Source organism: Desmodus rotundus, chromosome 3 (assembly GCF_022682495.2).
Source record: "Desmodus rotundus isolate HL8 chromosome 3, HLdesRot8A.1, whole genome shotgun sequence".
In the NCBI taxonomy this organism is placed as follows: domain Eukaryota; kingdom Metazoa; phylum Chordata; class Mammalia; order Chiroptera; family Phyllostomidae; genus Desmodus; species Desmodus rotundus.
Genome location: NC_071389.1, coordinates 13862581 through 13889022, shown reverse-complemented (window position 1 = coordinate 13889022; position 26442 = coordinate 13862581). Strand labels below are relative to the sequence as shown.

The 26442-nt window shown below is 44.4% G+C and overlaps 1 protein-coding gene across 4 annotated transcripts in view; it reads left to right on the top strand.

The window, feature by feature from the left end:
* Positions 1-7663: 7663 nt before the first annotated feature.
* LUZP1 (leucine zipper protein 1) overlaps positions 7664-26442 on the top strand; it is a 74680-nt gene continuing 55901 nt past the window's right edge. For 2 of the 4 annotated variants that reach the window (XM_053919906.2, XM_053919905.2), the window contains exons 1-2: positions 7671-7769; positions 24422-24624. The gene's annotated coding sequence lies outside the window, so the exon portion shown is untranslated. Of the gene's footprint in view, positions 7770-24421; positions 24625-26442 lie in introns of all 4 variants that reach the window. The other 2 variants (XM_053919903.2, XM_053919904.2) reach the window with 2 other exon arrangements.

Sequence of the window (26442 nt, the reverse complement as noted above, 5' to 3'; positions counted from 1 at the left end):
CCACCTCAAAACCATTTTGGAATAGGCAGGAAATAATGCATCAGTGAGATGAACAGAGACTATTTCTGACCAGCTGAGCCAGCTGGACGCAATCGGTGCTAGATGGAGGTCTTTAGAGCATCTCCTGAATGATTGCCACCGCGCTCCATAATGTGGTAGACACAACAATGACCCCAAGTTAGTCCCAGTGTTAGTTGACTTATGCTAACTGCTCTAATAGAGAAAGCCTGAGATCGCAATGCCTAAATACAATAGAATCTAGTGCAGTGTGTGCCCCATTCAGTCAAGTGACTGAGTGAGACCCAGACTAACCAGGGTTCTGCCATGTTCAACATGTGGTTTCCAAGGTCACCCTGGTGTTGGCATCCAGTTGGTCAGATGGGAGAGAAAAGGAAGAGTTTAGAGAAAGCAGACACACCTCTTAACTTGGATTTGGCTTGAATAGACACATGTTTTCTCTGCCCACATCCCTTCGGTGAAAACTAGTCACATACGTACTTACGAGGGGTGCTGGACAGTGTGGTCTGAGATGCTTTTCTCTGAAACAGCTCTGTACATGGAAGGGGAGCATCTCTGGTGAACAACTGACTTTGTTCCGGCTCTTAAGGAACTTAAAATCATTGCGCCACCCACCCTTGGAAAGTGTCTAAGGATACCATGCAACATGTATCGTGGTCTTCCTTTGTTTACAGGGAAAGCGGAGTGTTTATGTTTTAGACCAAACATCTTTGTCCAGCAGGGGAATGGGCCATTATGGGACAGAGAAAGTTCCTCACGATAGGAAGTATTCAAGCAGAGGCTGAATTTTCACTCAGCTACAGGTTCTAGAAGAAGTCAAGCTAAATACCTCCTACCAGTTTTTCTAACTTTGAGCTTCTGTGCTGGGCTCCAAGGACATCTCTGAGCACCTATTTTGTGCCAAGTTCTGGCTGGGGCTTTGGTGACCTAGGAACGAATGAGACAAGATGCCGGCCCTCAGGTTATTCAACTGTAATGAGTTGAAGCAAGATATCCGGGAAGCAGGGGAGTAGAATGGTCTGAGCTCTGGCAACAGGAGACTGGAGTGTAATTCATAATTCTGTTGCCTTGTAGCTGTGTGACACTGGAGAAGCTACTTGGCCTCTCTGGTCCTCAGTTTCCTCATTTATTTATTTCTTTAAAAATATTTTATTTATTTATTTTTTAGAGAGCGCAAGAGAGGAAGAGAAACCCCAGTGTGTGGTTGTGGTTGCCTCTCACATGCCCCCTACTGGAGACCTGACCCACAACCCAGCCAAGTACCCTAACTGGGAATGGAACTGGCGACCCTTTGGTTCACAGGCGGACACTCAATCCACTGAGCCACACCAGCCAGGGCAGTTTCCTCATTTATCAAATAGGTATAATATTTATCTCCATAGATTCTGAGGACTCAACGATCAGATAATTTTAGAGCATTTGTAGTACAGAGCCTGCCTGGTATGCAGTTACGTACTTTATTTTATTAGCAGTAATATTTTGATGATGACCTTGGGTAAATCACTTTACTTTTTAAAGCCTCAGTTTCCTCATCCGTAGTACGGAGCTAATAAACTCACATGGTGGGGCGGGACTCTTGCTGTGTCGTGGGGTCTGCCGTTGCGTCTCTCAGCTTCCTCATGGGGTGAGTGGGTCGCATCCCCCCCAGCGGCGAGGACTGAAAGATTGCGGACCCGCCGCCCGCACTGTCCAGGCACCGAGGAGGAGCCAGAGTTAACAAGGACGCGGGGTCCTGGCTGCGCTCCCGGGGAAGGAGGTTTGTGCCGGGTCCCATCCCCCGGCCGCTCCTGCTCAGGAAACGCGGAGAGAAAGCCAGGAACCAGGCCTGCCAGGCCCCGCGGCCCCTCAGCGCCGTCCCTCCTCCCCGTCCTCGACTGCAGGAAGCCGGCTGGCGGGAACGCCCTGCCGGGTGGGTGGGAAAGGCCGGGGGAGCTCGCCGCCCCGCCGGCTTCCCAGGCCGGCGGCGGCGCGGAGCTGTCACTGCGGCAAACGCGCCGCCCTGCCCCCGCCCGCGCGCGCTCCTGGTGCATTCTGCCCACTAGTATTTCGTGGAAGTGCCGCAGCCGGATCCCCGGGCGGGCGGCCGGAGCAGAGAGCTTGTGTCCTACAGGCGCCATCGTCCACCGGCACGGAGCCCACGCCGCTGGGGCTGGGCTGGGGAGGGAGAGGTGTCCAACCCTCTCTTTTGGGAGATGAGATGCTGAGGCCTAAGGGTTTGTAGGTGAGTGGTCCAAGGTCATGGCTAGAAAACAACAGAGCCAGGATCAACCCGTGCTCTGTTTGGACTCTAAAGTTTGTGCCTTGAGTCTGTGGTCCTGATCCAGCTTCTTGAGGAGTTCAGGGGGGTCAGGTTCTTGTGGAAGTTCAAGAACAGGAGGTGAGAATCTGGGGGCTATTGATGGCCTCCCAGAGGTCGGTAAACCCCTTGGTTTTGTGTGTAACATGTTGTGTGTTGCATTTTCCTTCAGTTTCAAAGGTGCCAGTGACCCCAAAAGGGTTAAGAACGACAGCTTTCCAAGGCCTGCAGGTTCCTCCCTGCTGTAAGTGGGCCTGAGGTTCCTCCACAGCCAATGGCATCTTGAGAATATCCTGCAGGGCCCTGCTGTTACGCTGGAGAACTTGGAGTCTCTCCCAGAATCTTCCTCTTGGTTCTTGAAAATCTTTCTATAGGATCCTGGGATGTGTTCTTGGATTTGAGGTCCCCATGGGGCCCTGGTATCTCTTTCTGAGGCTCCCAGAGTCTCACTATAAGGTCCTATGATCCTCCATGGTATGGATTCTGAAGTTGGGCCTCAGGATGCCTATGAACCCACTGAAATTGCAGGCATGACTTTTGTGCATTTTATACATGTAGTTTATGGGAGAGGTTTCATGGATTTCACCAGATTCTCAAAGGGGGTCCCTAAACCCCAAAGCTAGGAAAAACATTGCATGAGAGCGTTCAGCGTTAGATAGCTTTGCTCCCCTCTCACAAATAAGAGCCAGGGAAGTGTAAGATGGAAGAGATAAAGAGCAGTGTTGTTTAATGAGTAGAACATGGGCAATGGAGTCAGGCATTCTGGGTCAAAAACCCAGCTTTTCCCTTTACCAGCTGTGTGACCTTGAGTAGATTTCTTAACCTCTCTGAGCCTCAAGGCCACTTCCCTTAGGAAGCCTTCCCTATGTGTCCTGGATTGAGTTAGGTCCCCACTCTGTATTCCAGAAAACCTCATAGCACCTGGCTTGATACTTTGTGGCACTTAATGCAATTGTTATGAAGTAATTAATCGTGTTCCATGTTGTGTGTCTCTCCAGACCTTTGCTGTCTTACAGTTCGTGAGGTGCCCATGTTAGGCTCTCAGCCATTTGTTACAAAATAAATGAGTAAAGGAATGATGGGATGCATGGCAGACGCTGCACTGGGGACAGAAGGATCAGAAATGAACAAGCATCATTCCCATGCTTGAGGAGGCCCCAGGCTAGTGGGGGGAATAACATGAGTTCGTGTAAGGAAGACTCTCTTAAATGCTTTAATGTGGGGGGTAAACCTTAATGGGGATACACAGTAATGAGGAAAGCACCAAGAGATCCTAAAGATGAGTGAGACTTAGTCCTGGAAGAGCTGACCAAAGGACCTTTTGTGTTATGTGTTGCAACTTACAAAGCGCTTAACTTATATAAAATATCCAGGTATGCCCTCATCCGACAGAGATGGAAATCGCTGCTGAGAAGAGTTCAGTGACTCGCCCAAGGCCACCCAGGCCATCATGGCCGCCTGAATGCACAGTTCACTGGCTTCGTAATTCAGCTCACGTCCTTCAGGAATTGGGCTTTGATGTTGTCAAGGTCTTGGTTTGGATCCCACTAGATGTGAGACTTTGAGCAAGTTACTTTACCTCCTCGAGTGTTGTTTTCCTAACCCCCATAATCTGTATAGTAACTATAAAGTGTCCAGTACCATGCTTGTTTTATAGCAAAGGATATGTGTTTGTTGAATGAATAATGAATGCAATATAGGCACTGGTGGGTGGCCTGAAATGTGAGTTGACTTAAAATCATGACTTTTGGCAGATAGTAGGGGGAATTTAGGGTGATTTCATCCCTTTCCACTTTCACTTTCTACGAGTCCTGTGAGCCTTAGCACTGGCCTCAATCACAATGTTATACTTTATTGTTTGCGAACCAACAAAAATGAACCAACCCCTTTTTCCTGATGACTAAGTAATAGAACCTCCTTATAAAAAATTTAAATTGCAGCCTTGGCCAGTGTGGCTCAGTTTGTCGGGCATTGTCCCTTGACCCCAAAGTTTGCCAGTTCCATTCCCAGGGAGGGCAACGTGCCTGGGTTGTGAGTTCCATCCCCTGGGTTGTGTAGGGAAGGCAACTAATCGATGTTTCTTTCTCACATCAGTGTTTCTCATCCTCTCTTTCTCCCTCCCTTCCCCTCTCTCTAAAAAAAAAAAAAAAATTAAAAATTTTAAATTGCAGAAAGATATAATGAGGAAAATGAAAGTGCACATTTAGGCCCAGCAGGCACAAGATGCTGAGATATTGTTATTCTTTGGGAGGTGGGGAAGGGCAGGGGACAGGGAGCAAAAAACCTTTTTCCTGCTTAAAAGTATCCCCTACTGGTTTTGCCATAGTTCCTGGGAGTTCTGTTAGGAGTCTTGCCTTTGGCTGTAGCATTGAAGGTTCAAGTGCAGCTAAGGGCTGAGGAGGGGGTAGAAGGTGAGAATTTCTGGGCAGCAGCTTTCCCTGCAATGGCATGAAGAGCGAGATGTGACCTGTGGCACTTTCTATGATTCAGATGCCCATTGCTGATGGGTCTGGTAGCTGTGTTTTCATCCCCTTCCTTCCCTCTTAGCCTCTAGTAGTAGAGTCTTTCTGGAAAGTTCCTGCTGCCTAACAGTGTCACCCCAATAAATTCAATAAAAAGGGGGAAACAGTTCCTGAGTTCCTGCTACACACATGCACACACAGAAAAACAAACTAAAAAGTAAGGAAAAAAGGTGAAAGCCTCCTATGTAGTTCTCTATATTCTTTATATTTTATGCATGCATTAAGCCTGTATTAAAGTTATAACCACGGGACCCTACTACACCTGTAATTCTGCAACTTACTCTTGTCATTTAACAATACCCAGTAGATACTTTTTCTTTTCTTTTTTTTAAACAAGATTTTATTTATTTATTTTTAGAGAGAGGGGGAGGGAGGGAGAAAGAGAGGGAGAGAAACATCAATGTGTGAGAAAAACATCCATCACATGGATCAGATCAGTTGCCTCACACCCACCCCCCAACCAGGGACCTGGCCTGCAACCCAGCCACGTGCCCTGACTGGAATCAAACCAGCGACCTTCGGGGTTCGCAGAACGATTCTCAACCCACTGAGCCACACCAGTCAGGGCTAGATACATTTTCTTGCCTGTTCATGAAAATCTACCTCATTCCTTTCACCAGTTGAGCTTCTTGAGCTCAGGACTATTAGCCCTACAGCCCAGAGGCCAGCTCATAAGAGGCCTTACTGGGAAGACATCTTGAAATAGTAATAGCAGCCACCATATACTGGCATGAACTAGGTGCCAGGCTTTGAACTAAGCTCTTTCATGTGTTATTTCATTTAATTCTCATGGCCACCATATGAGATAGGTACTGTTTTTATTCCCACTTTCCAGATGAGAAACTGAGGTGCAGAGACTTGGAAGTCCAAGGTCACAAACTGGTAAGTGGTGGAGCTGAGATTTGAATCCTGATCTGTCCTGTGACAAAGCTTTGGTATGAATGAATGAATAAGTGGTTGTTGGGATCGTGGATCTCGGGGAGATAGTTCTGTCTTCAGAACCTCCCCTTAAGTCCTGGCTTCTCTCTTCCACGGGTTTGCAATGCTTGTAATCAGCATCAGGGCAAAGGAAGGACTCAGTAAAGTCCCTTTTTCTGTCTGCAGCAATCCTGTGGCCATGCCTGCTTTTCATGGGAAGCAGCATTTTTGAATTTCCTATTCTAAAAATAAGCCTTAATTTGTTCGGAGCCCTTGAGGATCAGCCCAGGCATTTCAGGACAGCCATTTGCCTGTCCGCAGAGCAGGAAATTAATCAGAATCCCAAAGCCCTTTCCCTCTTCCCACAGGCCAGTACTCTGGAAACGCCCAGTGCCTTGCTGCAGTCCTCCTGGAGGACTGCGGAGATGCCAAGGGCAGTTTAACACAGATCCACCGCTTTGTATGGAAAGCGAGAGGAGAAAGGCATGAGGGAGAAATGGGTCAGCTCTGCTGCAAAGCATTTGCAGAGAAAGCTGGAGGTTGTCCCCACCTTTGAGGAGCGCCAAGTGACAGAGATACCCTGGGGTGTCAGATGTGACTCTGTAGCATCACCCTGGGGTCTAGAAACTGGAGCGTTGGTTGCCTGTTCCAACGGCGACCCTCTGCAGGGCCACTTTCCCTGAGCCTCTTCTCCCTCAGGATTTCCGAGTCTCCTACTAGGTAATGGCTGGGCAGATTACCCCTAGGGGTGCTATGTGGTATTGCAAGCTAGAAAAAAATCTTGGTGATAATAATAACAAAAATAAGAATGACAACTACATAGTTTGTGGAACACGTGTGGACTCTGAGCTCGAGGGAGGGAGGAAGTGCTAAGAAACAAAAGGAAGATCAATGTGATCCACGTTGAGAATGTGTTCATGACCGCAGGAGAGCTAGACACAATGCCGTGGATCTTCCAAGCAGGGAGGGCCAACTTCTGGCTGGGGAGAACTAGGAGGATAAGTTGAGATGAAACAGCAAGGGAAGAGAATGAGCAATGGGGCCGATGTGGGAAAGCAGTGGGTGTGCTAGAGGAAGTTTGGATAAACTCTACAGTGGGTATGTGTCTGTGTGTGTGTGTGTGTGTGTGTGTGTGCAAAGGTAGGAAGAGATCAGACCAGGCCAGGGATTTTGACTTTATTACATAGGCAATAAGGAACTTACACAAGAGATGTCTCAAGAGACCCGGTGTGCTGCTGCAGTCAGAGAGGAAGCAGCCCTCAGAGTATCTATGCCCCGGCTTGTGGATGCAGCTCTGTGCCAGTGCGTGGGAGGGCATCTGCCGGGAGAGTGTCTCTGGTTGCGTCCTGTGCCACGCTGGGTGTGGGTCTTGGGCTACCTTCAAAAGCTCCCCTCCCCATCTCTCTGGGCTCTAGGTACCTTGCACATAGCAGATCCACAGGAAACGTGTTATAGAATTATTGGAGGGACTCTTGAGATTATCTGGTTATCGCTCCTTTCCATTTTAAAGAAGTTGAAAGTGAGGGATGGGAAAGGACTTGTCTAGGATCACACAGTGAATCGATAGCATAGCTGGGGACTGAAACTCATGCCACCTTAGTCTAAGCAGAGCTCCTTTTCCACATTTGCTGAGTAATAGAAATAGTATTTGTTGAGCTATTACTCCATACTAGGCCCAGGGCTAAACACCTTTACATGGATTATCTCACTTAATCCTCACAACCCCTCAGAGAGTGCCCTTTCTTGAAAGCAGGATAGTTAGTCTCCCATTTTGATTTCCCACCGCATTTACAACTTGGCGGAGTCCAATTCCTGGGAAGGGGATAAAACGACGGAGGGGGCGGGGCGTACAGGCCAGCCCCACCCCCCACCGCAGACCCCGCCTTCCAGGACGTGACGTCACCCTTTGGGACCGCCCCTCATTGTCAGTCCCGGGGAGCCCGAAGAGGCGCCGGCCGCCGGGACCAGATCGCCGGAACCTTCGGCTGGCGGGAGCGTGGGCCGGAGTCGCCGAGGTGAGGGGTCCGTGGTGGGGCGGCGGGAGTGCGGTGCGGGAGGCCGGGGCGGCCGGGCGAGGAGAGAGGTGGGCGCCCGGACTGGATTGCCTGCCCCGCGGAGGAGTCGGGGCACCCGGGGGCGACGGGGCAGAACCGACGGGCGCACCCGGGGGAGGGCTTGGGGGTGTGTGGACTTGAGGTGGGGGGAGAGTTGGAGTGGAATTCTGGAGAAAGATCTCGGAGGGGGAGATCTTTGTGATCGAGACCTTGAGAATGTTTTTGGAGTTTTTGAAGGGGGAGGGAAGGTTTGAGAGACTTCGCGGTGGGAAGGAGAATCCGAGGAGAAATGTTTGGAGCAGGGAGCTGATGGGATGTTTTATGGGGGGGGCGGAGGAAGAGTTTTAGGGTCGAGTTTGGGATTCGGGTGGAGAGCGCGCCGGGCCCGGTGGGGGCGGGGAGCGGCGGGGCGGGGGGCCGGGGCCGCCGGGGAGGGGGCTGCGCGGGGCCCGCGGGCACCCGGGGAGGAAGGAAGTGATCTTACAGGAAGAGCCCGGGAGCTCCCGAGGAGGAGGAGGAGGAGGGCGGTCTGGGAGCGCTCGGGCCGGCGTGCGGGACCGGCTGCGGGACCGGGCTGCGGGGGCGCGGGCTGGACGGGGAGGGGTCCCGCCGCCGCCGCAGCTGTCGGCCCGCCTCGCCGGCCAGCGTCCCAGCGTTTGCTGGTCTCACAGCCAGACCGCCGGGCCGGGAAGGAATTTGAGGCATTCGCTTTGTTTAAGTTGCCAGTAGACAGTCCTGAGGACTAATTAATGGTGGAATCTGCAGGGGACGCGGGCGAGCTGGGCCGGGGCCGACCCCCGCCCGCCGCCGCCGCCGCCGCCGCCGCAGCGGTGAACTTTCCGCAGCGCACGCGGCCCGCCTCCTGGCGCTCCCCCACCCCTGCCCGGGCCGGGAAGGAGCCATGGCTTCCCGAAGCGCAGGAATGAAGTGCGGTTTCTGGGGCCGGTGGCTTCGGGCTTCGGAGGCTTCCTGCAGGGAACTGGGCGCCCCGGAGCGGCCCGGTGTGGGGTGCCCAGCCCGGTTTAGCGCTCTGCGAGGTGCCTGCGGTTTCTGTTCGTAACCTTGGAGGAGGCTCTGTGAGCGGAGAGAGACGCTCTTGCTTGGGAGCATCTGTTTCTTCATCGTCAGCCCCTTTCCTAACACTGCAGAGCTTGTTGTGGCTTGTTTCGGAAATGCCGAGACTAGTGCTCACGCTGGAGGGTGGGAGAGGGGAAGAGAATAGACGCCCCCAAAACGCTGCAGAGCGGTCTCTAGAAAGACGGAGACTGCTTGCAGATTCTCCGGCGCACCTTCGCAGACATGAATGACCTTGGGGAAAGAATTGTGTTTCTGAGCTCCTGGTGCCTTGTCTCCTTCGGTTGAGGAGAAAAATGCTCTCTGGACTTTCCCTGCCTTTTGAAAATATCTTGAGAGGTTGGGTGCAGTGATTTTTACAAATTGCTGCAGTTCTGGCCTAAGAAGCTGGACTAGTGTCAGAACTGGGTGGAATTCAGATCATCTAGTAAGATTTTACCGCCTCAGATTAGGGAGGGAGGGGTATGGATTTTAGGTGGACATTTGCCTTCTGAGAGAATCTGTACAGTATGCTCCAGATTGCTGCTGTCACTTTGTGTGCGGGTTTGGTGGCATTTGTGTGGTCAAACTGAATAACCCCCATAGAAAAGTCACTTGTCAGAAATAATTATTTTGCTCAGAATTCCCCTTGGGGCAGATTAAGGTTTTGCTCGATTTACTCAGAAGAATTTCCCAGGTTTCTAAAATTAAATCACTTTTCTAAACATAGTAACTGAAGTTGGAGACACTGGAAATAGTGGGATGGGAAGGGAGTTGATTAGAGTATGAACAAGGCAGCAAATACAGGTTCATCGTCCACTGATTCCCAATAGGGATTGTGGATTAACCTTGATTAACAGGTATTCTCTTACTCTTAAATAATTTAAGACCAAGAAAGGGAACTCATATTGTTGAGTTGCCACCTCTGTGCCCAGTAATTGTGCTAGGTGGTGTGTATCTCACATGGGCCTCCCAGCAATGCCGTGAGGTGGTGGTTGGCATCTCTGTTTCGCAGAGGAGCGGACTGTGAGGGTCATAAGGTAAAGTGACTTTTCCCCAGTTTATATATGAAACTAGTAAGAAATGGAGCTGGAATTCAAGCTTAAGTCTTTCCAACAGGGGTGCCCAACCTTTTGGCATCTCTGGGCCACACTGGAAGAATTGTCGTCTTGGGCCACACATTAAATACACAAACTAACGAAAACTGATGAGCAAAAAAAAGGTTTTAAGTGAATTTACGATTTCGTGGTGGGCTGCATTCGTAGTCATCCTGGGCCAGGTGCGCCCATGGGCCGAGAGTTAGACTCCCCTGGAAGGTCCATTATCTCTACTAGGCAGACTGAGTGGGAAACCAGATGGCGGAGTTTCTAGGCCTTTGACTCAGCCACTGGGTCACTGTGGACCCTACACTAAGTCAGTTAAGTCCATTTCTCAATAATGGTGCCTTTTCCTCCAGGAGTGTTGTCAGCATGCTTTTGAGATATTCTAGTTTTCTGGTAGAAAGACAAACATATAAGGCTGTGATAGTGGTATGTTCTATATGCAGTAGGTGCTTAATAAATTTTTTTCTTATAGATTCCCTAGGTGATCACAGCTTGCATTTATATAATGGGAGATACTGGATAGCTAATGACTCTTCCACTGTAGAGCCATCACTGAGGTGACATTCACGATCAGAAACTGAATCGTGCTGTGGCTGATGTGGCTCGATGGATTGAGCATGGGCTGTGAACTAAGGGGTCACTGGTTTGATTCCCAGTCAGGGCACATGCCTGGGTTGCAAGCTGGGTCCCTGGTGGGGGCCACGTGAGAGGCAACCACACATTGATGTTTCTCTCCCTTCCCCTTTCTCTAAAAATAAATAAACAAAATCTTAAAAAAAAAAAAAAGAGAGAGAAACTGAATCGTTTTTCCTGTGATATGGCTCTTTGGGAAGATGTCAGCTAATGAGTGAAGCATATTACATACAGGCAGGACCTGCAAAGTCAAGCTGAAAAATTTGGTATAAACTTTGATGCACGTAATAGTTACTCAATAAATATTTGTTGAATGAATGTGTGTGTATCTTTTTTTAAAAGTCGGCTCTGTTGAGGTATAATTTACCTACAATAAAATTCATCGATTTTAAGTGTACACTTTGTGATGTATACTGTGTAATCACCACTAATGCCCTCATTTGTTTAAACTGGTTAGTTTCAACAAGTTGGTTAGTAAAGTGATCCCTGGGATGTTTGGTTTTTTTTTTAACCAATTTTTAAAAGTGTTATTTATTTAGCCCTGGCTGGTGTAGCTCAGTGGATTGAGCGCAGGCTGCGAACCAAAGGGTCGCCAGTTCCCCGTTGGGGCACGTGCCTGGGTTGCGGGCCAGGTCCCCGCCACGTGAGAGGCAACCACACATTGATGTTTCTCTCCCTCTCTTTCTCCCTCCCTTCCCCTTTCTCTAGAAATAAAATAACACCTTTAAAATTTATTTATTTATTTATTTTTAAAGAGGGGGAAGAGAGAGAGAGAGGGAGAGAAATATCAGTGTGTGAGAGATACATTGATTGGTTGCCTCTTGCACATGCCCAACGGGGATGTGCAACCCAGTCATGTGCTGTGGCTGGGAATTGAACCAGTGACCTTTCTGTTCGCAGGCCGGCACTCAGTCCACTGAGCCACACCAGTCAGGGTGTCAAGTTTCTGTATTCAGATTCAATGCTGGTACCGTCAGATGAATACTAGAGAGTCCAGGTAGCAAATTTGTAGGAAAAAGGTCTTCAGTGGTGAGGTGCAAGAGATATAAGAAGAAGAGAGGTAGAGATGGGAGCACATGTCACATCAGGGGAAGGACAGATTGAACCAGGTTTCTGTTACTTTTAGGATGAGGAACCTATTGTGGGGAAAAAAATTACTCAAAGATTTATTAAAGACTTGAACTGTTATTACTATTATTATTTTGAAATGGTAGTTCCTGAAATGTAAAACATCTTTGACTGTCTTTAAGAAGTGCTTACATGCTATGGTTGTTCAAATTCTTAAGGGTGGAGATGCTATAAAATGATTGAAGGCCTTGCCCTTCCACCTGTAGCAGAATATCCTCAGTTTATCTGTAACTTGTTTAGCTAATATTGAACAAAGGGAATACATTAGGTAGAAATTGTCTTGCTGGGAAGGCATAAGATAATTTTTTTCCTTCTCATAATTTCGTGTCACTGAACCTGCCCTAATCTGCTTTCATTTAAGTTTCTATGTTAGGCAATGCTTGAAACCTGTTATTATGCTAAGAAACCCCATTTTTACCTCTTACTCCTTCTTGATTCTCCTTATTATTCTATTTCTGTATGTTGGCTGTTTTATAATCGTCTTTCCCCATTCATGAATACTGAGAATGGAAATTTCTCAACTATCAGCCTTCCAGGTACCATTAGGAAATAATAATTAAATTAAAATATCAGTCTACCAACTCAGTATTTCGGGTTGTGATAGGGGGAAAATAATAACTGTATGAAGTAGTCATTATCCTCATCTTATACACGAGGGAGCTGAGCTCAGTGCAGTTACTGCCAGAGCTGGTGAGGGGTCGACCACTGATTTGAACTCAGTGTGACTGATGCTCAAGTTCGGGATCTTTGAGTTTCACTACACTCTCTGGTGTGTTAGGGTTGCGGAGAGGGGAATGGAGGGCAAGGGAAGTGATTGAAAGTACTATATTAAAATATAAGCCAAAACGTAACAGGCGTTGTTAACCTGTTTAGGGGTTGCTGTTTTCATCCATTCCTTCATTAATTTCTGGAAATGCCTCCTTATATAACTCCTTATAAAGTCTAAAGAATTTATAGCTCATCCTTTATTGCAAAATTCCCTTCCCAGATTTGGCATTTATTCTTTTTAAAAAATATATTTTATTTATTTATTTTTAGAGAAGGAGAAGGGAGGAAGAAAGAGGGGGAGAGAGACATCAATCTTTGGTAGCCTCTTGCATGCCCTCGACTGGGGACCTGGCCAGCCACCCAGCATGTGCCCTGACTGGGAATCAAACCGGTGACCCTTTAGTTCACAGGCCGGCGCTCAATCCACTGAGCTACACCAGCCTGGGTGGCATTTATTCTTTATAAATATGGAATTTTGTGTTCAAATGGCTGATTTACTCCTCTCTCTATTTTATGTGTATCTGTCACTCAGTCAAGACCCTACATATTTGAAGATGTTCCTCTATTTTTGTTTTATCTGGATAGAGTAATATTTTAAAATTATATTAAAAACTTCAATATAATTAAAAAACTTGTTACAGTGCTTTGTTGACACATATAGTGTGCATGTGATATGTATACAGAAACATATCATAAAGATGCAATTCAATGATGCTGCCCTGGCCAGTGTGGCTCAGTTGGCTGGATTGCCATCCCGTTAGCGGGTTCAATTCCCGGTCAGGGCACAGGTTGGTCCTCAGGCGGGTGTGAACAGAGGCAGCCTGCCTAGGCTGCATGTTCGGTCCCTGGTTGGGGCGCGTACCAGAGGCAACCGGTTGATGTTTCTCTCCCTTTTTCTCCCTCCCTTTCCCTCTCTCAAGTCAATAAGCATGTCCTCGGCCGAGGATTAAAATAAAATTTGATGACTTCTTCACAAAGTGAATATAGCCATGTAACCAGCACCCGAAACAAGACAGCATTACCAGTACCTGGTAGACTCAATCTAATCTCCTTCCAGTTGCTCAAGCCCTTGCACCCTCCTCGGTGACTTCTAACCATGTAGGTTATTTTTATTTGTCTTTGTACTTTTGTAAAAATAGAATCATACAGCATATATTCTTTGGAGTCTGGTTCCTTTTATTCAACAGTATGTTTGTGAATGTGCAAACACTTTTTTAATGGTTTTCTTTTGGGCTTGGAACAAATTCCAAATTCGAACCCTTTATCTTGGCCTGTAATGCCGTGTATATAACCTGGCCCCTGCCTAACTCTCCAATCTCATTGTCCATATGCTTTAGTCCCGGTAGTTTCTTATTTATTTATTTTTAAACTCAGCAAGTTCTTTCATACCTCTGGGCTTTTGTATGGGTGGCTCTCTCTTTCTTGAAGAGTCCCCTGCTCTTTGCCTGGCTGCCTATTTTGCTAGTCCTTTCCCGTTATTCCCTATTACTTATGTCTGTTCCCTCCCTTCTTAGCACCTATTGCAATTTATAATGATGTATCTGCTTGCATGATTATTATCTGTCTTCCCCACTGGACTTCGCAGGAGCAGGGAGCTCGCTGGTTTTGGTCACCAGTGTATACCTAGTCCCTAACACAGTGACTGACGTGTAGTAGGTATTTAACAAATATTTGATGACCACACGCCCAATTCAGAACCTTTGTTCCCATTATCTTTTGCCCTTTTCTTCTCTGATGTTATTTAACCAATCAATCTTTTCCATCCTTCAAGACGCAGCTCAATTACCTGTCTTTGAAGACTGTCCCGACTCTGCAATAATAAACCTCTCTTTAAAAAATTGTGACATTTATTGCTGATACCCCTTATGTTCTTGGTAAGTCACACTAGCACGTGTTTTATCTAATTGGGTCAAAAGCATCTTTCTCAAAAATCTTGCAGCTAGTAGTGCCACACCCCTCGTACTCTTGGTTAACTTGACTAGCTTTGTATCTGTACGGAATTTGTTCAGAAGCTTAGTTTGTCTTAGCCAGTGCTCCCTTTAGTTCCTTTCACTGAGACTCAGTAGAGTTTCTGATGATTGATTATAATGGTGCTTATGTGTACGTAGCAAATTTAATTTCTCAGGCTTATTAACATGGATTCTTTTTACTAGAGTTCTGCTTAGCGTTTTCTCTACAAAGGCTGGGAGTGCCCCAGCTGCTTCGGGTGATTTCATAATAATTAAGGTATGAAAGTGCAGGAGTCCAGTCCTGGTGCCCCAGAGCAGATACTCCTTCGGAATGCCATTGGTAAAGAACCAACTATTAACAGTTCCTTCTTGGAAAGATGCTTCGTCAGTGCTTCTCTGATGCTGTCAGATTGGAGTTATTAACTGCAATGAGCTGCTAGGTAGTAACCTCATTGGAATTATTCTGTTGAGTAACATTTTATTTAGATGTCACCAATGAAAAATGTAGCCAATTAAGTCTGTTTAAAGTCACCTTCTCTGACTTGCCAGTAAGCTCTCTCAGTGGTTTTTCTTCCTCTTCTATTAAAGGCAGAAGAAAGCACGCACTAATTTTGTATATATGTACTTTACGCCAATTTATTTATTTATTAGAAAAGATTTTATTTATTTACTTTTAGAGAGACAGGAAGGGAGAGAAACTTCGATATGGGAGAGAAACATCAATGGGTTGCCTCTTGCACGCCCCCAACTGGGGACCTGGCCTGTGACCTAGGCATGTGACCTGGTTGGCAATTGAACTGGTGACCTCTCGGTTTGCAGTACAATGCTCAACCCACTTTCTTGAGTGTTCCCTGACTGGGGATCGAACCCGCAACCTTGGCATATCAGGAGGATGCTCTAACCAGCTGAGCTACCCGGCCAGGCCCTATGTGTGTTTAAGTAGTGGTCATGTTGACTTTTCTGATAGAATTATATCAGATGATTTGGGGTAATTTAGTGTTTTTTTTTAATGGAGACATTGGGACAGAGATACTGAGGAAGTTTTTGAGACACACTGGAGTAATTTTGTTACATTTTACTATTATCTTTTTCTTTAACAACCTAGAAATATTTTATGAAATCATCCTACTTATTTTTGACTTGTTACTCTAGGTCAAAATAAAAAGTATAGGTAATATCAGAAATTTTCTTTTGAAATGTGAAGAGACAAATGATAAACTATGGGGAGTTCATTACAAAAGTAATTTTTAGAATGGATTACAAAGTTAATACATATTTAGCCCAGTCTCCTATACTTTATTTTATTTTTAAAAAAGATTTTATTTATTTATTTTTAGAGGGGAAGGGAGGGAGAAAGAGAGGGAGAGAAACATCAATGTGCGGTTACCTATGGTGCACCCCCTACTGGGCACCTGGCCTGCAACCCAGGCATGTGCCCTGACTGGGAATCGAACTGGTGACCCTTTGGTTTGCAGGCCAGCACTCAATCCACTGAGCCAGGGCCCAGTCTCCTATAGTTTGTACATTAACTGTAGAATTGTTCATAATGTTGGCTTCTAGGCATCATGAGATCTTGGGTATATTTCTGAATCACAGATTTTATTCAGGTAAAGCTTAATAAATGTGGTTTATTATATTCTGATTCCTTAACGGTTATTCATTTCTGTCTTATTCTCATTCTTTGACCATTTTGGTTAAATTACACTTTACCTTAGAAGGTTATTTAAAGCTCTACAGTTCCAGTTCCATAGCCTCAGAAACCCCCGATTTCTCCATCTTTAAGATGGTGGTAGTGGCTGTGAAGATTAAATTGTTTAATGTACAAAAGCACTTAGATCGTAATGTTGGTACGTAGTTAATATTATACTGTGTTATTTCAATTATTTCAATATTATTTCAGTTTTACCCTTGCATTTTTGTTCACTCAAAGAACTGATGAAAGCTTCCTTTTTTATTATTATTTATATTTTACAAAAGGAGTAACTTAAACAAATTTAACTTTAACAAATTTAAACAGATTTAAGCCAGGGGCAGTTCGGTTTTTATGCACAGTATCATTTTGCTGTTTTTACGTAGATCTGGTATGCTATTTCAGATTTTCAGTTTTGTTACTGCGTAGTTTTATGGGCATCTCTGAGGAGTATTTGTAAGGTAATATGACTGCTTTTAAAAGACAAATATTGTAATTTACACCCTGGCTGGAGTAGCTTGGTGGATTGAGTGCTGGCCTGTGAACCAAAGGGTTACTGGTGTGATTTCCGGTGAGGGCACATGCCTGGGTTTTGGGCCAGGTCCCCAGTTGGGGGCATGTGAGAGGCAACCACACATTGATGTTTCTCTCCCTTGCTTTCTCCCTCCCTTCCCCTCCCTCTAAAAATAAATAAATAAAATCTTTTAAAAAACCCCAAGTATTAGATTTCCAAAATGGGAAGTAGTTATATATTTATTTCAATGAGATTTCAAACTGTGAAATACTTCAAGTATACTTCTCTTGAATTTGTCTTTAGAGCACATTGTACTTTTTTTTTCAAAAGATTTTTAAATTTCTTTTTAGAGAGACAGGGAAGGGAGGGAGAAAGAGAGGGAGAAAATGTCGACATATGAGATGTGTGAGAGACACATTGACCAGACAGTTGGGACCCAGCCTGCATTAGATGCATGTGTCCCGACTGGGAATCGAACCAGTGACCTTTGGGTTTGCAGGGTGGCGCTCAATCCACTGAGCCACACAAGCCAGGGAACATTGTACATTCTTAATCCTGGTAATTCCTTGTTTGGGGGGAGTTAGATTTAATTTTTGGAGATAAGCGAGTCTGGTGAATGAAGTGAATAGTCAACAGTGTTTTTGCTCATAAAAGATGTAATTCTAGTAGGTGGAGACTAGGGTTTCTGTGTATGCGAGACTTGTCTTTGAGAACCCTACCAATGGAGTTTCAGAAAGGTGTTGAGCCTTGGTGCCATGTTTGGAGAGTCTTGCTTTCCAAGATGACTTGAATAACAGTGCTCGTTTTGACCCTCTATAAATAAAAGTCATTGCTTAAGTAGAACTTGTTTAACTTGTATTATGATTGAGTTGAAATCTCTCTAATAAAAGCATTATCTTGTGATAATGTCATAATTTTATTTATATCCTTAAAAAATTTGTTTCGGTCTAAAAAAAGTTTTAAAGAAATGGAAAAATGAAACATTTTTTAGTTTGCTGAAAGGCAAATCTACAGGAACAGGTTTTAAATTAATTATTAAAAGGTGAAATGTATTTTCCTGACCCACTTCCCAAGGCATTCTTTCTGCAGAGGCTAAAGAGTTTAGATTGAAAAATGGTATCATCCACCTTGATCTGACAGCATTTTCTTGTTTCTAAATATAAAGAAATCTCTAGTTTTACGTAGTTTCAAATAAACTGGAAAAGGTAAAATTCTGAGCAAGATAAAAGAAGTTAATTTCTGGTTCTTTAAACCCTAGAACAGCTTTATCACAAATGTTCTGTCTTCCTCTTTACCTGGGGGTATTTATCTGATTTAGGCCATCTTAGCGATGACTTGTGTCTAATAGCAGTGAGCAAGCAGGTCAGTTAAGTCTTGAAGTTGAAAATGTGTGGCCCTGGCTGGGTGGCCCCGTCGGCTAGGGTGTCGTCCTGATGCAATCAGAGCTGCGGGCTGGATCCCCGCTCAGGGCACGTGCGTGACTCAGCCAGTGAGAGCTTGCTGAAGTGAGTGGAACAACACACTGATGTCTCTCTCTCAAAATCAACACATTCAAAATAACATGAGAATTTTTTCCTAAGAATTTTAGTCATTGAGGATAATAATAAAATCTAACGTTTATTGACTGTGTGGCAGCCACTGTACTTAAGCACACTTTTCATGTCCTCATTCACTCTTTCTCTGAACAACCTTTTGGGGCTCATACTATTATTATCCCCATTTAAAAAAATGAAAATCCTTAAGCTATGAGATGAATTTGCCCAAAGTCAACTCAGCTGGTGAATGCCAAGCTAGGATTTGATTCCTGAGCTTGCCGCTCCTTTTTTAGCTTTTTTGTTGAATTTATTAGGGTGACGTTGGTTAATAAAATTATATAGGTTTCAGAGAACTATTCTATAAAACATCATCTGTATATCGTATTGTCTGTTCATCACCCCAAGTCAAGTGTCCTTCCATCACCATTTATCCCCCATGTACCGTCTTCTAACCACCCCCCCAACCACCCCCCCCAACCCATTGCCCTCTGGTAATCACCATGCTATTGCCTCTGCCTTGCTCTTTTTTTTTTTTTAATTAAAAAATATTTATTTATTTTCAGAGAGAGGGGAAGGGAGGGAGAAAGACAGGGAGAGAGACATTGATATGCGAGAGACACATTGATTGGTTGCCTCGAATACCCTCTACTGAGGACCTGGCCTGCAACCCAGGCACGTGCCCTGACTGGGAATCTAACCAGCGACCCTTTGGTTCACAGTCTGGCACTCAATCCACTGAGCCACACCAGCCAGGGCTCTCTGTCTTGCTCTTGAACATTGCATTGTGCAAACCCAAACACGTGATTTTATGAACTGTGCATCTCTAAGATCATTATTCACTAAGTAAATGATGTCAACATTGGCTTATGTTCCTTAGGATAGGAGGAATACCATTTTTAGATCTTGATAAACTTAAAGACACATAAAATGGAAGACTGTTAAAGAGTGAATAGAAGCTGGTTGAATGTAGCAGAGATTACACATAGTTTGGGGGTTTGTATAATCAAGTACTGGTCCCTGGTAGGTTTGTATCAGGGATACCAGTTTTTGTGCTTTCTTCCACTGTACTGGAGGAGTACAATGTGAGCTATTCGTAATATAACTTTATAGAATTACGTACTTTTAAATATATGCTGAAATATTTTTTGTAGGTACTTGAGGACTGATGATTATATTAGACATCTTTTAAAGACTATATCCCAGTTCAATTTCAAAGAGACCCCCAGGATCTTAAAGAAGTATGATGGAAAAATAGATGGGCAGATAGTGAGGCAGTTCATGGAGCAGGGAGAAATGATAAGGTAACTGAAGGATAAACTTTGAGATCGTAAAGAGAGGCAAGGGGAGTGGGGATTCGAGCAGAAATACTGGGAGGTAGGTGGCTGCTCATTACGTGGGTGAACCCAGAAGGAAGCAGAGACTCTTAAGGGAGAAGTGGAAAGGAGACAACGCTGGCTTCAGTTCCATTGGTGGTCAGTTTTACATCAAATTTAAAAGCCAAGAATTTTGTTTATTCAGTACTTGTTTTATATTTAATTTAGATCTAATTTGGAGAAAACAAAAAAGACAGAAGTACAACATAGAGCCCTTGTTTCTTCAGGAATTTAAAATTCTAATTTGGCAGATAGTGCCTAGCTTTTGGAACAGTTTCATAACAGTAGTGGACCATACATAAATGCCAAAACAGTTGGTTAGAGGTTGTCCCAGTACTCCAAGGTTGCAGGTTCGAACCCTGGTCAAGCGCACGTATAAGAAACAACCAGTGAATGTATCAGTAAGTGAAACAACAAATTAGTTTCTCTCTCTTCCCTGCTTCCTCTCACTCTAAAATCAATAAATGAAAAACTAAAATAAATGCCAAAATGGGGGATGTAGACCAGTGGTTTTAGAGGTTGAGTTTCATAAATGAGTCATATTTCAAAGGAGCTGTTTCCAAGTAAGGACATGAAAATGAAAAACAACCTTCTCATCTAATATCACCATTTTATAAAATACAGAATATTTAAAAACAAATGAGCAAAGGGCGTCATCTCCGATGAAAGGGTTTTTTTAATATTGAATAACTTAGCCGTATGAACAAATATTTACTTTAGTACCCTTTGGTGAAAATGCCATTGAACTGTGGTGCAGCGGTGACTTCTTCATGAGGTCTGCTGTTGTGCTGTTACCTTGTGTCGGAAGGAGAGTTACTGTTCACATCGATTAGTCTGGGCTGAAGTTTGGTCTGCGAGGGCTTCATTCCTAGAGACAATTTGGCCACAGTTTTACAAGGAGATGGATGGATAGGATTTGAAAAGAGAGAAAGGAAGAGGATGGTTTTCTAGGCCAGGGCAAAGGCAAGGGCAAAGATACCGAGGTTGTATTACTGATTGGACCTCAGAGTGCTTGTCCGACCCAGTAGAGTTGAGATTATGGACGAGGAGGAGATAATGTTAGTGAGGTAATGCGCAGTCAGATTATGAACCGTCTTGAAAGTTATACTAAGGAATTTGGACTTGATCTTTCCAACATTGGGGAACCATTGAAAGTTTATAAATGGAGTAGTGACTTGATAAACTTGAAATTATAGACTGATTAATCAGAGGGTTTTATGTAGACTACTGGGGAAAGGAGACCAGGTAAAGATTTTTTAGAAATTGAGGTGTAAACACACTATCAGGAACTGAATGTAGGGACTAAAAAAACCGAGTATGTTGGATAGAAGTTTTGAAGAAGGAAGAGATAGGACTTAATGATGACATGGAGGAAGAAGATAAAGATAACTTCAAGATTAGGAGATTGGTAAAACTAAGGAATTTGTGATTAGGTAGCAGGTTGGGAAAGGGGGCAAGACAGCATTTGCCTCAGATTTCGGGCTCACTGCTTCACATCCACCTGCTTTTGTAGCTCTATTTGAGATACGTTGGGAGTCTCTAAAGTTGCTCGGGGTTGAACTTAAAAGGTTTCTTTTAGTTTGTAAGTACTCATGGGGGGGGAAGTACATTTCAAACCATTACATGTCCTGTAAGTTCTTGGTTATGGAGATTGTAACCCTAATAAATAACATCATCAGTAGATGGTAATCTAATTATCTAAGTGCAGAGGAATTTTTGGAATGCATTTGTTACTTCAGGAGTTTTTTGCTTAACTTGTCCTTTGGGGGTGGGGGTGGGGTAAGGAGAGTGGGGAGGGGGAGGCTTGAAAGACCAAGGAAGGTGTGTGGCCCTAGTTCTCAGTGACATTCTCTTTCCTTTTTGGGCAATGTTCCTCATACCCTTTTGTAGAGCTCCCAGCAAATCCTTATTAAAAACAAAGGCCCGTTTCAGAAAACAAACAACAAACTGTTGGGACAGTGCAACAAATTGCTAGTCTCGGCAAATAAAAGTAAGGGAAGTTTCAGGACCCAGCTTTTGGGATTTGAAGATCATACCCCTTGCAAATGAAGTTGTGTCTGTAGACTCGATGTCATGATGCCTAATGCTTTTCGGGTAGGTGCCTCTCTCTTCATTCCCCCATCATCTGCACTCATTACGTTTTTTGGCTTACTTTTCATGTTTGCTGTTGGTGATTGCTTCGAAGTTCTGCCTACTGCTATCACCTCCCGGGTACAAAAGCTCAGCCCCGCCCCTCTCCACTTCACTCCTGACGCTCCTTGACCAGCTGTTTCTACTGGGTCTGGCAGAACCTGTGCACAAATGTGAGCAAAGTCCTAGGTTCCTAATCTCCTCGCCCAGCATTTGCTCCATCTTTTACCTAACCCATAGCTGAAAACGAGATCTTTTCTCTAACAAATACTGTTATTCCTGGTTTTGCCCTGACTCCTTGGACAGCAGGAAAATCAATGCATTTCTAGTCCTTCACTGTGACCTGCAGATCATTGTTTTGTCATTTTTTTTTTTGCATGGCTTCTAATTTTTCACAGTCCCTACCATCTATACTTACCATTTTCTCTTTCGTTTTAAAGGTTTTAAAACTATTATTTTAAGTGTATTTATCTTTTTTAGAGAGAGGGAGATAGAGACAGATAGAAAGACAGAAAGAAACATCAGCTTGTTCCGCTTGTTTGTGTATTCCTCGGTTGGTTCTCGTACGAGCCCTGACCCAGGACGGAGCCCGCAGTCCTGGGACACCAGGACTGTGCTCTAACCACCTGAGCTGCCGCCAGGGCTGCTCTCCTGCTCTCCATCTTTATTACCTTTGTCTGGTGACGTTCAGGATCCGCATGGATCACGTTTCCTCTCTGCCCCATCCTGTAGTATCTGCTTTGTCTTATCACTTATTATCATTCTGTCTTGCATCTTTACTTCACTCTTTTTTTAAAGAAAGATTTTATTTACTTTTAGGGAGAGGGGAGTGGAGGGAGAAAGAGAGGGAGAAAAACAAAGATTGGTTGCCTCTCACATACCCAACAGGGACCTGGCTTGCAACCCGAGCACGTGCCCTGCCCAGGAGTTGAACTGGCAACCTTTTGATTCACTGGCCAGCACTCAGTCCACTGAGCCACACCAGCCAGGGCTCTTTACTTCACTCTTCGTTGAGGCCTTCCTTTAGAATTATAAATACACTGAGGTCTTTCCTATCCTAAAGCAAATAAATAAAATCCCTCTGCCTTTCTATCTCAGAATTACTGCCATTGCAAAAAATTTTACTCTCATTAAAAAAAATTATTTTTGATTTTAGAGAGAGGGGAGGGAAGGGAGACAGAGGGAGAGAAGCATGGATGGAAGAGAGAAACATCACTCGGTTGCCTTCTGAACGCACCCTGACTGGGGGCTGAACCCACAACCCAGGCAGGTGCCCTGACTGGGAATTGAACCAGACACCTTTTCGCTTTGCAGGATGCGCTCAACTAACCGAGCTACACCGGCTGGGTTTAACTCTTATTTTTTTTAAAGAGTATTCTGTATGCAGGTTTGTCTTTTACATTCACTCATTCTTTAACACCTTTCCCTTCATGTGTGTGGCCTTAAGTACTTTACTGTAAATGCCCTTTCAAAGGACTCAGTGCCCATGTAGTCAGGCATTTTCATATTCCTTTTCTTCCTTAATCTCTCTACAGTCTTTAAGCTCTCGATCGTCTTCATCGAGCCTCTGTTCTTTGCAGGAGTTAAAGATATGTGTGTTTAGCTCCATCTGGTCTGGTAAGACCATTTTGTGTGGCACTGGGCTGGTTGCTGGACTCCGCTGTTCATCGTGTGGCCCGTGCTGACTAGTGGAGAAGGGGTGGAGCGAGCTGGCACTGTGCAGTGCTCTACCATGTGGACTTTTAAGTAAATAATTGATTCGACTTGCCAGTTTTCCTGTTCTTTCTTTTCTCCTGATCCTGCTGTGGCTTCTGTATAAGGTGGTATCTGCTTCATAGTGTTCTGAGAAGTAAATGAGTTCATGCAAAGGGCTTAGAATGACACAAAGTAAGCTTACAAATATTAGCTATTGTTAATACAGTACGCTTTTAACTTTTTCAACTACTTTAAATAACATTTCCTTCAAATAACATTCCAATGAGAGACGTGGGGTCTAGAGTCTAGCATATCGAGTTCCGTTTTACAGATGAGAAATCCATGAAGGAACTTGTGTGAGGACAGCAGAACAGAATTTGATGGAATGAAATTCAAAAGGTTATTTCACCCTCGTCTGAAAGAAAGAAAGGGCTTGGGATGAGTGTCATAACAGTCACTTCCCCTGTGTAAGTAGGACAGATCTGTGGTGTTTGGAATGAAGATGGAATGAGGAGGAAGAACATTCCCAGCCACTCAGTTCTTCTGGTCCTTGATTATCTTCCTGCTGTTAGAGGGGAAGTGGGGAGGATGTTGCTGCGTCATTCCGAGGTCCTAGTCTGGCCATCTAGCAAGCTGAGAAACAGCATTTGAAGGGTATCGGATTCGCTGGGAACTGAGAAAACAGCTTACCTTTCTGTGTGGGAAAAAGGTAAAGTGAGTGGGAGACATGAGCTACCTGTAGGAGCTGCGGCTGTCATGTGAGTTGTCTCGTGGGTTTAACTCTTGAACTGCTTCAGCTGGATTCCACTTTTATCTTGTGTCATTTCTTGGCAGTTGTTTAGAGGCATTTTTAGGATCTCTGTGCTTCTAGCTCTTTATTTTTTATTTTAATGGCCTTATGTGGCTCGATGGCACGCAGCTGTCAGCACCTGCTTTTGCTGCAGCGTGTACTGCATGGTTCGGCATTGCTGTAACCAGAACTGGGTCAGACTTGTCCTTTCCATTTCTTTGATGGAAAGTTTCCTGTGCATCTCTCCCTTAGGCTGGTCTGCTGTAGCGTCAGGGGCTCTTCTACCCCTTGGGAAAACCTGAAGAGAAAAGAGTTTTTGAGCAGTCGCCTTGTGTGGGGGTCTCTCTTGGCTAGGATTCCTTCAGCTGTTAGCCTTCCCTTCGGTCTAGTACTTAGAAACGGTGTCTTCAGCCACAGTGTGTTGTACCTGTCCGTGCAAGAGACTGCTACTACTGGTGAATGGAAATGCAGAGTTTAAACTTGGAAGCTATTGAATGAGACTGCATAATGATTAAGGGTGATGAAGCAGTATATCTAGCGGCAGAGAGCTTTAGGATTAGACAGATCTGGATTTAATTCCCAGTTCTGCCATTTATGACCAGTGTGAACCCCTGTTTTCTTATAAGTAGAAGTACTAATAATACTTAGTTCTTAGTGTTGTTTTAGGGATTAATTGAGTTTGAATTTCTAACACGGAACAGAATGCATAGATGTAGTTCCGTTACTAAAATGCATAGATATATTTAGCTGTTACTAAACTTTGTGAAGTTGAGTTCCTTATTAAAATTGGGATATTACTACTTAGTTCAGATTTGTTGTAGAGATTACATGAGGATAGGTGAGTAGGTAAAGTAGATAGATAGAAAGCACCCTGGCTGGTGTGGCTTAGTGTATTGAGCATGGGCCTGCAAACCAAAAGGTCACGGGTTCAAATCCTGGTTGGGGTTGCGGACCAGGTCCCCAGTTGGGGGTGTGAGAGAGGCATATTTCTCTCCCTCTCTTTCTTCCTCCCTCCCCTCTCTGAAAATAAATACAAAGAATCTTAAAAAAAACAAAGATGGGTAGTCTGGCATATAGATTTTATATATGCAAAAAACAACCGAAGCAACTGAAATATAGGTAATATTTCTTTGGAAGAAAACAAATTAAAATGCTACCCAAGTCAACCAACTACAGCAGCTCATCAGCCAGCAGTCTGTTTGGGTGATTCTTGCTGTGCTGAGCTAAGATATGTGCATTTCCAGTTGTATTTTGCCCATGATTCATTATTTCCTCAGTTTATCTCATGGCCTAGTCCCTTCTTTTTTGTACATAATCATGCACTACTCATTCTCAAAGAGTAGCGTAAACTTCACTCTGAAGCTCTTGAATGACATTATGACACTTAGTGTGGACCTTTTTGCTCCCATTATGTGCTTGGAGAGAACTTCTATTCATTCTTTAAAATCTAGTTTAAAGATTTTAAACACATCTTTGCCTCTATGAAACTGTTCCTGACTCCATAATAAATCAACCCCTTCTGTACTTTGTACATCTTCTGTTGTTGCACTTATATTGTGTTATCATCATCTGCTCACCTTTGTCTACTTGTAAAAGATTATAAATAGCATAAGAATAAAGAATCTCTGTATTCCCACTTATAGCACACACCTTGCTCAATAAATACTAAATTGAGACTTTGATGCATTAATTTTGTATTGGTATTTTTTTTTCCCAAGAGAGCATGAGTAGTAAGTTAACTTTTATGTCTATGTGTTTTAAAACAAATAAAAGAAATATATATTTTAAAAGATTTTATTTATTTATTTTTAGAGAGAGGGGAAGGGAGGGAGAAACAAGGGAGAGCAACATCAGTGTGTGGTTGCCTCTTGTGGACCGCCTACCGGGGACCTGGCCTGCAACCCAGACATGTGCCCTAGACTGGGAATCGAACCAGTGACCCTTTGGTTCAAAGGCTGCTGCTCAGTCCACTGAGCTACACCAGCTAGGGCCCCAAGACCCTTTGAGGGGATCTGTAAGGTCAAAACTATTTTCATGATAATATTAAGACCTCATTTGCTTTTTTCACTGTAGTGACCTTTGTACTGATGATGCAAAGCAATCGGTGCATAAAGGTGCTGATGCCTTATCAAAAATCAAGGTAGAGATGTCAAATTGCATTAGTAATAATTATGTTTGCAACACACTTTTCTGTAAAACAAAAATGCCAATTTCACTTTCACTTAAGAATGTCCTTGATGAAGCAGGAAAAATTCCCGATTTTATTGAATCTT